Below are 11,091 nucleotides of genomic sequence, written 5' to 3' on the forward strand. Positions count from 1 at the left end.
CTCTCATCCTCCATCCTTTGTATGCCTTTCTTTTTAGCCTCAAGAGGTCTGCTAGATCCCCTGGAGAGCCAGGGGGGCTGCTGTGCCCTCTTGCTGCCTTTCCTCCGAGATGGAATCGAATTAGCTTGTGCATTGAGGATCGCTCCCTTGAGGAGCAGCCACTCTTCTTGAACTCCCCTCTCCCTGGGGTCATGGTCCCTTAGGGCCTCACTGATGAGCCTCCTGAGCTTGTCAAAGTTGGCTTTCCTGAAGTCAAGGACTTCTGAGTTGCTGACTGACTTGCCAGCTTTACGGCGGATGGTGAAGGTGATCAGCTCATGGTCGCTGTCACCCAGCTTCCCATCAAGCACTAGGTCGCCGATTAGGTCGTCCCCCGTAGCCAGTACCAGGTCGAGCAGCGCTTTACCTCTTGTTGGCCCATAGATTTCTTGAGTCAGGTAGAGGTCATCCATGCACGGGAGGAAGCTTTGCAACTGCTCAGATTTTGCTGAGTGATCCTTCCACGAGATATCCGGGTAATTGAAGTCACCCATGTCAACCATGGTCCTGGAGCATGCGGCCTCAGCCAGTTCCCGGGCGAACTCCTGGTCAAGCTCAGGGCTTTGGGTGGGAAGTCTGTAGTAGACTCCCACCATTGTGTCCCCTGTGCCATGTTCCCCACAGATTTCCCAGAGGGTCTCCAGGCGTCCACCCTGGTTGCCAACATCAGCTTGCAGGGATGCGTAGCTTTCCTTAACATAGAGAGCTACACCCCACCCCTTTTATCTACACAATCCCTCCTGTACAGGGTATAACCATCTATACCTGTGGTCCAGTCATGGGTGGAGTCCCACCAGGTCTACATTATCCCTATGATGTCATAATTATTTGCATTAAGCAGGAGGACGAGCTCCTCCTGCTTATTCCCCAAGTTCCTGGCATTTGAGTACAGGCAGGCAAGTGTCCCCTTGGGGGCTCTTGCCTTGCCCACAGATTGTACCAGGGCTGGGGCAGGGGTGGGCTCCCTTAAGTGCCTTGGCCTGCTGGCTTTGCAAGGGTTGCTCAGTGGCAGTAATCCCCATGTCCCCCAGCAGGCTTAGTTTAAAGCCCGGTGGAGCAGGTCAGCCAGTCTGGCTGAGAAGAGCCTCCTCCCCAGCGGAGAGAGGTGGAGGCCATCTTTCCCCAGCAGCTTGCTGCCTCTCTCACCAAAGAGCAGGCTGTGGTCATGGAAGCCAAAGCCTTCCAAATGAAACCAGCGCTGCAGTCTTTGGTTCACTGCGTGGATCTTCCTCTCCCTCCTCAGCCCATAGCCTGAGACTGGGAGGATCGACGAGAACACCACCTGCACCCCCAGACCCTTTAGCCCCACTTCCAAATCCCTGTAGCTCCTCATAACCCGGCTGGGAGCACTCCAAGCCATGTCATTGGTGCCCACATGGATGAGGAACACGGGATAGTGGTCTGTAGGCTGGAGGAGCTTAGGGATTCTAGAATCATAGAATCACTGAGTCGGAAGGGACCTAGACAGATCATCGAGTCCAACACCCTGCCATGGGCAGGAAGGAGCACTGGGGGTGGCAGGGGTCATAAGACCCCAGCCAGGTGCCTATCCAGTCTTCTTTTGAAGATTTCCAGTGAAGGTGAGAGCACCACCTCTCTGGGAAGCCTATTCCAGGCTCTGGCCACCCTTACAGTGAAGTAGTTCTTCCTAATATCTAACCTAAACCTATCTTCCCTCAGCTTGTGGCCATTGTTCCTGGTGACTCCAAGGGGGGCCCTGGTGAACAGACTTTCCCTGAGTCCCTGCTGCTGGCCCCTGATAAGGTTGTAGGCAGCCACAAGATCCCCCCTCAGTCTCCTCTTGTGGAGACTGAAGAGATTCAGGTCCCTCAGCCTCTTCTCATAGGGCTAGCCACAGAGGCCCCCAACCATACGAGTGGCCTCCTCTGGACCCTCTCCAGGTTCCCCACGTCCCTCTTGGAGAGCGGCTCCCAGAACTGGACACAGTACTCCAGCTGTGGCCTGACCAGTGCGTCATGGAGGGGGAGCAAGACCTCTCTGGACCTGTTAGTGATGCCCCTGTTGATGCCTATTGCTTCATCATATTGGCGATTCATATTCATCCTGGAGTCAATCATGACTCCAAGATCCCTCTCTGCCTCTGTGCTGCTGAGAGGGTCAGCCCCTAACCTATAACCATAATGCTGGTTCCCTCTCCCCAGGCGCAGCACTCTGCACTTGTCTTTGTTGAACCGCATCCTGTTCAGATCCTCCCACTTCTCTAATTATGCAGGTCTGCCTGGATGTGGTCCCTGCCTGCTGGTGTATTCACTTTACCCCACAGCTTGGTGTCATCAGCGAACTTGAACAGGGTGCTTTCCACACCCTCGTCCAGGTCACTAATGAAGATGTTGAACAGCACTGGCCCAAGGACCGAACCCTGGGGGACTCCACTGCCCACACCCTCCCAGGTCGACATCAACCCATCCACCACCACCCTCTGGGTGCACCCCTGGAGCCAGTTTGCCACCCATGTGACCATGCATTTGTCAATGCTGCAGTCCCTCAGCTTGCCCACCAGAATTGGGTGGGACACTGTGTCAAAGGCCTTCTGGAAGTCCAAGAAGATGACATCGACTTCCTCCTTCACATCTAAGCTCTTTGTTACCTGGTCATAGAAAGAGAGCAGGTTAGTCAGGCAGGATTGGCCTGGCATGAACCCATGTTGGTTACCGCTCAACATCACTTCCCCTGTAGGGCTCTCACAAATGTGACCCTTGATAATTTTTTCAAAGACCTTCCCCAGGATAGAAGTGAGGCTGACTGGCCTGTAGTTGCCAGGCTCTTCCTTCTTCCCCTTCTTGAAAATAGGGACCACACTGGCCCTTTTCCAGTCCTCAGGGACTTGGCCCGAGCACCAGGAGTCCTCAAACAGCCGTGCCAATGGCTCCGCAATGACACCAGCCAATTCCCTCAGCACCCGTGGATGAAGGTCATTCAGGCCCGCTGACTTGGACACATCTAAGCCCTCCAGGTAATCCTTAACTAGGTCTGAACTAACAGTCGGGGGACTCTCATCGTTCCTGGGCCTCTCTACGCTATCACCGGAGAGCACGCCATTGTCAGCAGACAGGAACACAGAGGCAAATAACTTGTTGAAGAGTTCTGCCTTCTCTCGCATGTCCGTCACCAACTGCCCTGCCCTGCCCTCCCCTGCCCTGCCCCACCCCGCCCCGTAGGGGTCCAATGTTACCCTGAGACGACTTCTTGCTACCTATATACTTGAAGAAGGACTTTTTGTTATCCTTAATCCCAGAAGCTAATCTAAGCTCCAGTGCTGCTTTAGCCTTCCTTACCAAATCCCAACAAGCTCGGGTCAGGGAGGTGTACTCCTCCTTTGTCCCTGTCCCCTGCTTCCACAGTCAGTACGCTTTTTTCTTTGCCCTCAGGCCAGCCTGGATATCCGCACTCAGCCATAAAGGTTTCTTGGACCTTGGTCCTTCCTCAAGGAGGCTATCCTTGGGGTGCAGCAGGATGTAATTCCACTGCGCAGGAAGGCGGGAAAAGGGTCCAAGAAAAGAAGGCTGAGAGGTGATCTTGTGGCTGCCTTCAAATTCATTGTGGGGGGGTTGTAAGGAATAAGAGATGCTGTGTTTACCAGGGCACCCCTTAGAGTAACTAGGAACAATGGCCACAAACTGACAGACAGCAGATTTAGGTTAGACATCAGGAAGAACTTCTTTGCAGTAAGGGTTTCTAGAATTTGGAATGGGCTTCCAAGGGAGGTGGTGCTGTCCCCTACCATGGGGGTCTTCAAGAGGAGGCTTGACATATACCTGGCTGAGGTTGTCTAACCCCAGTGCTTTTTCCTGCCTAGGGCAGGGGGTCAAACTTGATGATCTGCTAAGGTCCCTTCCAACCCAAACATCTATGAATCTATGTGCATATACTGTGTGTGGGGAGGAGGGTACATGTTTGTGTGCACATACTGTGTGTGGGGGGGTACATGTTTATGTACATATACTTTGTGTGTGTGTGGGGTACATGTTTGTGTGCATATACTCTGTGTGGGGGGGGAGGGTACGTTTGTGTACATATAGTGTGTGTGTGTGTATGTGTGTGTGTGGTACATGTTTGTGCTCTGCATGGGTCATTGACATTTGCCCATAATGCAGAAGACAGGACTTTGGCTCCTTTGAATATGTGTTTTGTGTTCAGTTATGTAAATATGTGTGTCTATATTACATATTATGTAGCAGACTTACCTTTTGAGCTCCAGATGAGTCCTGGGCTTGAGATTCTGCATAGCCGATTGGTGGAGCCCATCTGCCAACCAGAAGCAAGCCAGGGTAAGCAAGGCCACGTTCTTTCCCCAAAGGGAGGGGACAAGGAGCAGTCTGCAGCCAACCAGGTCTGGAGAACTTTGGGGGTGGAGCCCCTGAAGTGTATAAAAGGAGTGCGTGCTCAGCATGGCAGACAGAGACATGGCGAGGGACAGCGAAGAGCTCTGGAGATGACCATTCTTGGGATCCCGCCTGAGCCTCCATGGCGCGCAGATCAGCACATCATGCTCAGACTCTAGGAGCTGCTCAAGGTGGCTTGGGCCTGCAAACCCAGCAAGTGGCTGGCTAGTCAGTGCACAGAACAGCACACAGAGAGCCAGCCCTGGGAGCAGCTCAAGGTTGCTTGGGTCCCACATGGTGCACAGGTCGGCGCACGGAGAGCTAGCTCTGGGGACAGCTCAAGTCTGCCGAAGTTAGCCCCAGCTCTAGGCCGAGTAACCAGAGCCCCACAGCATGGCTCTGCATTAAACTAAAAGAGCCCTGGTGCCCAGAGCAGGGCCTGAGAAAGGGAAGAACCCCCGGTGTGAGGCTGGGGAACCAGAGCTGGTAAGGGCTCAGCTGGGCTCGGCTCCTGAGCGAGTATCCTGGGTGCCCAGTGCCAGGCCATTGAGAGGAGCCAGAGGTGCTGCCAGAGAGAGGCCCTTGCAGGACTGGCCACCAGGGGATGAACCTTGGCTGCTTCAGAGCGGTTCAGAGAGTTAATTATTGCATATGCTGTGACTCACCCGATTCATGTTTTTGCAGTCCCTCAAAGTGGTACAATATGTTGATTGCAGATTATTGTATAACATGTCACGTACTAATTTTACTGTAAATATTTAATGTTTCTTACTCATATTCATATATTGTAGCAATAAATTTATATATAGTTGAGCTCTTTGTCTCGGCCTTGCTCTGTAGAGAGGAGAGGGATGCTATTGCCACTGTTCCCAGGTGGCAGGCCCCTCCCTCAGCATTCTTGCCTGACCACCCCATCCCTTCCACTGGCAGACAGGGCACACCCCTGGGTTGACCCAGGCTACAATCACCTGACAGTTTTAAAAACTGTTTCTTGCCCTCAAACTTCCTTTTTAAATTTTTTTTTAACCTTTGGACCTCAACAAAAATCCAAGATTTTTTTTTAAATATCTTTTTTAAATTAGCCCTGTTTGGAGGTGTTACTTCTCTCCTTTAGTCTACACCTACCTGTAACCTCTAGCTCCCCAATGTCGATGGCAAAGAGGAAAAAAGGGGAGACTGGGGGAAGGGAAAGGACAATCAGAAAATAGGCAAAGATTGTAAAACTATTTTTTCAGTTGAAATTTCAAATAAATTAAAACCCTATGGAATGATTTTTTTTCAAAATTTACTCTGAACCTTATTCAGTTTTCTCAAACCACTCCTCAGAGTAGCACAAGAGAGGCAACCTGATCATGAGCCCATAAGGACAGTACCAAAAAGCCTCTATTTCACACCAAAACACAGAAATGGTCCCTTCTTTCTTAGGAATTGTAAAGCCTATCCAAACATTATAGAAAGAAAGGAAGACGGTGAGCTCATTAAGGCAGGATTAATTTTCTTGAGGTCTTGTATTACATACTTCATGCCTTTTTTTAATGTGCATTTCTATAAAACCCTTTCCAATCAAATGAAGGCTGTTTCTCCCTGACAAAGCAACAGCAAATCTGTGCTGTGAGCTACAGACTGAAGTGAAAGAGGAAAGGTTGATGTTTCAAATGGTTCTGTTTCTTCCCAACTCAGGGAAATAGGAAATAAAGAAAAACTGAAATTACTCCTTTTTCATGGAAAGGGGGCAAAATGAAAGGATGTTTGATCACATCCTAGGCAAAGATTCCTTGTTGCCAGAAGCCAAGAATACCAGATTTGCTAGTCAGGTGTGTTAGCTAGTGTCATCTCTGCAGTCTGCTGCATGGTACTACCAGGACAGATACAAGCTTCTGGGGACATTGACATTTGTGCCTTCACTAAAGAGCCTCTGGGGGATATCTGTGCACCCATTTAGTTTCTCCCCATCAATCAGGGAGTGCACATGCCAGTACAAGCAAAAGCAGAATGTAATATTTTCCCCTTGTATGACTGGTTTTAGCGCAGGAAGAGAACTTCAGATGCTTTGGGCCCGACTCACCTACAGCGTTGCCAGCTCTGCTGCCTTTATTGAGGGTGCTGTAATAGTTGTTCCCATACCCTGATCTACCAAATCCCCAGCTCCTCTATTAAGATGACTATGGGGAAATGTCCCCTTTCACTGAGAAAGGCAAGTTTGTAGCCCGCATCATTGCACCGTAAATTCTGAAAATCCTGACCCACAAGCATCCTGCTGGCCATTGCCCCAGAAAGCAAAGGAAACAAAATAATATTTTCTTTAAAGCCTCATGGTTTCTGAATGCTGGGAGTGGGCAGTGTTGCCCAGGAGGCTTGTAGCAGGGTTAATTAATTGCCAGAGCTCCCACGCCTGGTGCCAGAGGCCACCATTGACTCTGCTTCCCAGCTTCCATGAAGCAGCCATCTTACTGGATGCATGCCATGATGCCTTGGCTCATGCCACCCCTTCTAGTGGGAAAAGAAAAGAGAAAAAGAGAGTCATCCAGTGACACTCCAGCAGGGTCCCACCTCCTACACCACCCCAGCCTTCAGACAAACAGTTGTACTATAGCCTCCCATGGCCCTGTTTTTCCATGCTTAGGGAAACTGGTCTGGTCTGGTCAGCAAGCAGCCAGGCTTCTCCCAGGGACAGAGTAGCTGTGGCCTGCTCTTGCTCAGTCAGGACACAGCTGACCTAAGATCTCTCCTTTACATTCCTCTCTTCCTAACTGACATCTGCACTAAGTGCATTAAACAGGGTTGGTTGATTCCACAGGCCCTCCTCAACCCTCTGTTGGCCAGCATGAGGCTTGTCTGCCCTGTCCCCAGGGAGTGTTTCCCTTTGAAGAAAGAAGCATGGAGATGCAATCTAGTGCCCAACTCTTTAGTAACTACTCCATATATTACCCTTGGAACTGGCCTGGACTGTGAACTTCATAACAAGATGGAAAACCTTTAGTTCAACCATCCAGACCATAAGGCACTAAATAACTGTGCAGTGACAACTGCACAGTCGGGCACACACGCAGATGCACACTGTCGGGTAATTTAGGTTCAGCATTCAACCCGGTAAATGAGCAGGTGCAAAGCAAGGGCTTTTCTTCCTGGCTTTATTACTCAGGGCTAGACTCTGCTATTTGCAGAAGGGACAGAATAGTGCCAAACAATACAGAGAAAACCCTTCCCAGTGAAGGTACAACCCACTCCAATGACCAGTAGGAATTTTGACTTCATTGCATGAGATTACCAAGTAGGTATCTATAAGAGCTTCATGTATTTCCCCCGTTCCTGAGCTTGCAATGTTCCCTCAATCTTTGCCTATTGTTCAGCCCTTGCAAAGATTATGCCCACTACTTGTCATTTTATATGTAATCAGTCATTTTTAAACAGGAGGTATTTGTTAAAGAAAACAGCTATGGCTAGACACAGGCAAAACTATCCCAGCACAGGTTGGGTCCCAGCTTCCTGTTCCTTGACCAAATTTTCCAGGGACTACTCTCTATTTTGAAACTCAGTTTGGCACACAGAGATTCCTAGTGGCTAAATGATATACTAGAAAAACATTATACTGTTTGGCTCACTACAGCTGTGGTGTCTAGACCATCCTGCACAACTAAGTGATCTAAGTAGATACCACCTGATCTTTAGAAAACAAGCAGGACTACTGAACCCTGTTATAAATAATAATAAAAATAGCCAGTATTGATGGAGGACCTACCAGGTACAAACAAACACCTTTTTAAAACTGACCTGAATGTGTGTATGCAGGAGTTTCATAAACCTACCACACTGGTTTGCAAAACCCACATTTGGATTTTCAGGTCAGGCCACCAGCTGTGCAAGTCTGGGAGTGACTTGCTATGTGTCACTGGAACGACAGAGCTCTGGTGTCGAGTGAATCGGCCCTTCCCCTCTTGGTATTCAGTGACGTGAGTTTAACATCAGCCAATAGGGATGCGGACAGAACATTTACGTTCAGGGGCAGTACTGAGCGTCCATGTCTACATGCGCAGTGGACTGCGCAGTCATCTAGTAGTTGCATAATCAAGTACTAAATGTCTGCACAGTAACTTGCGCTACTGCACAGTACCATCACCACACGGTTTTTTTCCCTGATGCTACTGCACAGTAGTAACAAACTGCTGTGTAGTAGCTTGTTACTGCTGCGCGGTAGCGTTGTGCTATGGTTAGTCCCCCGGCAGCATTACTGCACAGTAGCGTCTCATGTAGATGCCCCCAGGATGACCCAGAATGTGCTGCAGACAAAGGCAGTTGAGCTGTCCTCCTTGCTGGTAACAGTGGTGTAGAAAAAGGAAAGCCATTTTAACATCAATTTCCATTAGGGCAAGGGTGACCAACCTGCCACAAATGGCACAGGTAGCCTCTGAGGATGTCATGAAGCAAATTTGGGAAGGGATCAGGGAGTACAGTGGCAGATAGGGCAGGAAGCAGAACAGCAAATCAGGCAGGGAGCACAAGGCAAGAAGCAGAAAGCAGAGCAGCAGACCAGAGAAGGGGATCAGGGTGGCATGACTACCAAAAAGGTTGGCCCTTACTGCATTAGGAAATTAGGAAGGATGAGAGTGCAAGATGAGAGTGCAGGGAAATGTTTGCCAAGGAGACATGGTTAGCATGGGAAATGGGAAATAAAAAACAATCCGATTCCTACTATAGGAAGGAGGTGCCCTGTGATCTTCGAATCAAAAAAACACCAGCCATTTCCCTGGGCTTCAAGAGGAGGCTCTCAGCCTGGCTCTTTTGGGGAAAAATAAAAGCCATTTTTGGAAAGCAATGAAAAGGCAAAGATGAATTGGCAGAAGGCCCAACTGGAGTCCCTACGGGAGGAGTGAGTGGGGAAGAAGCAGGGGGAGGAGGAGGCGGAAGGGAGTCCAGAAGCTGGGAGATGAACAGAGGAGGAATTTATGCTTCTTTGCTGGCATCTCTGTCTTATTCTTTCAGACTGTGCATCCCTAGACACAGGATCCAATCCAAAACTTATTGGAGGGCTCCCACTAACCTCAATGGACTCTGGATCAGATTCTTAGTACTGACATCTGCATCAGACATTATGAAACTTGCCTTTTTTACACTGGTTCCTGTGGCAAAGTCCCCCTCCCCATAGGATGCATTTCACTCCATATGGCTATATTTCATCCTTTCTCCACAAACACACTGGCAACAGGCATGGATCCCTAATTACAGACATTATACAAAGCATGCAGGAGTACAGATGTGGTGCCCAGAAGGCACAGAGTGCAGAGTATGGGGCCTTCTGCTTTATTAGCTGCCTTGAGCACAGAGGATCCACTCTGTCAAATCACTCACTAGGGCTACAGAGGTACAAGGTCATTCTCCTACTTCAAGTATGTGTTATCCAAGATAATACCTTTCCCCTGGGTTTTTGGCGGGGGAAGGGCTTCTGTTCTAGAGAGCAAGATACACATAATTCCCTCTACCCCTGCGTGCACATACACAGCCATCTCTCTTCTCCCTCTCCTGCCACTGATTGGAGTGGAATCACTGCAGCGAGTCATATCCTGCATAGGAAAAAAGTGACAGGAGGGAACCAGGGGCTCTGTAGACGGGTGGGCAGGCCTGTGGGCTGCTAGTCTCTTTGTGCTCTCAGTTCCTGCTCCTGTTGTGACAGCTCAGCTGAAAGGCTCCTCTTATGCTGAAGCTGTTCAGCAGGCAGTGTTGTCATTTTCTTCGCATGCTGAGGAAGAGGACGCACCCTGCTGAGTTATCTGCAATGCTCTCTCCTTCCCCGCAAGATGGTATAGTGCCCAACCAAACAGCACTGCCACCAGGCCAGGCCACATCAGGACCCAGGATGATCAAGGAGTTGCACTGAAGGAGATGTACAAGGAGGGGCAAGAACCAACATGGAGACAAATTACCCCTAGCTATTTCTCCTATAGTTGCAGCCACATGTCCCTTGTCCTGAGCACTCAAAACACACGTGCACATACAGAGGCAGGTGGGGTTCCTGTCCTCACAACTTTGCAGTCTAAAGGCACAAGAGGGGGACACAGCACAGAAATGGGAGTGCCTGCTCTGTGAGCCCTCTCTGGGTTTTAAGGAAAACACTCTTTTGTGCCATTGTCTAGCTCAGTGATTATCAACCAGGGTGCCACAGCCCCTTGGGATGCTCTGAGATCCTCTTAAAGATATTGTGGAGGTGCCATGCAATATTAGCACTGTTAGGTGTGCAAACATGATTCACAAGATAAACCCAGAGATTTCAAATAGGAATTCATGAGTTAAAAACATCCTGACCTGTGGTGGTCCTTTTGAGTTCTTTGCAATAGAGCAATTGCTCTATTGTTTTTCTGTAGTCAAAAAACAAGTGAAAGCTAAGAGCTGGCAGTTTCTGAGGGATGCCTCAGGCATAACAAGGGTGAGAACCACTGGTCTAGATCAGTGGTGCCCAAACTTTTTGCCCCATGGGCCTGATGGGCAGTGTCAGGTCCCTCTGTGGGCTGGATCTGGCTGATTGCAGACCCTGATCTTGATCTGTCTGCCTGGAGCGAGGCCAGGGCAGAGCGATCCCAATCCAGACATGGGGTTGGGGGGAGGGGGAGAGCAACCCAGTGCTGGTCCAGACACATGGGGTGGGGGCAAGGCAGGGTGAGGCAGGGCAGGGCAGCCCCAATCTGGACATGTGGATGCTGGGGTGGGGTAACAGGCT

This window comes from Crocodylus siamensis, chromosome 2, assembly GCF_052110815.1.
Source record: "Crocodylus siamensis isolate JL-2025a chromosome 2, ASM5211081v1, whole genome shotgun sequence".
NCBI classification, from domain to species: Eukaryota; Metazoa; Chordata; order Crocodylia; family Crocodylidae; genus Crocodylus; species Crocodylus siamensis.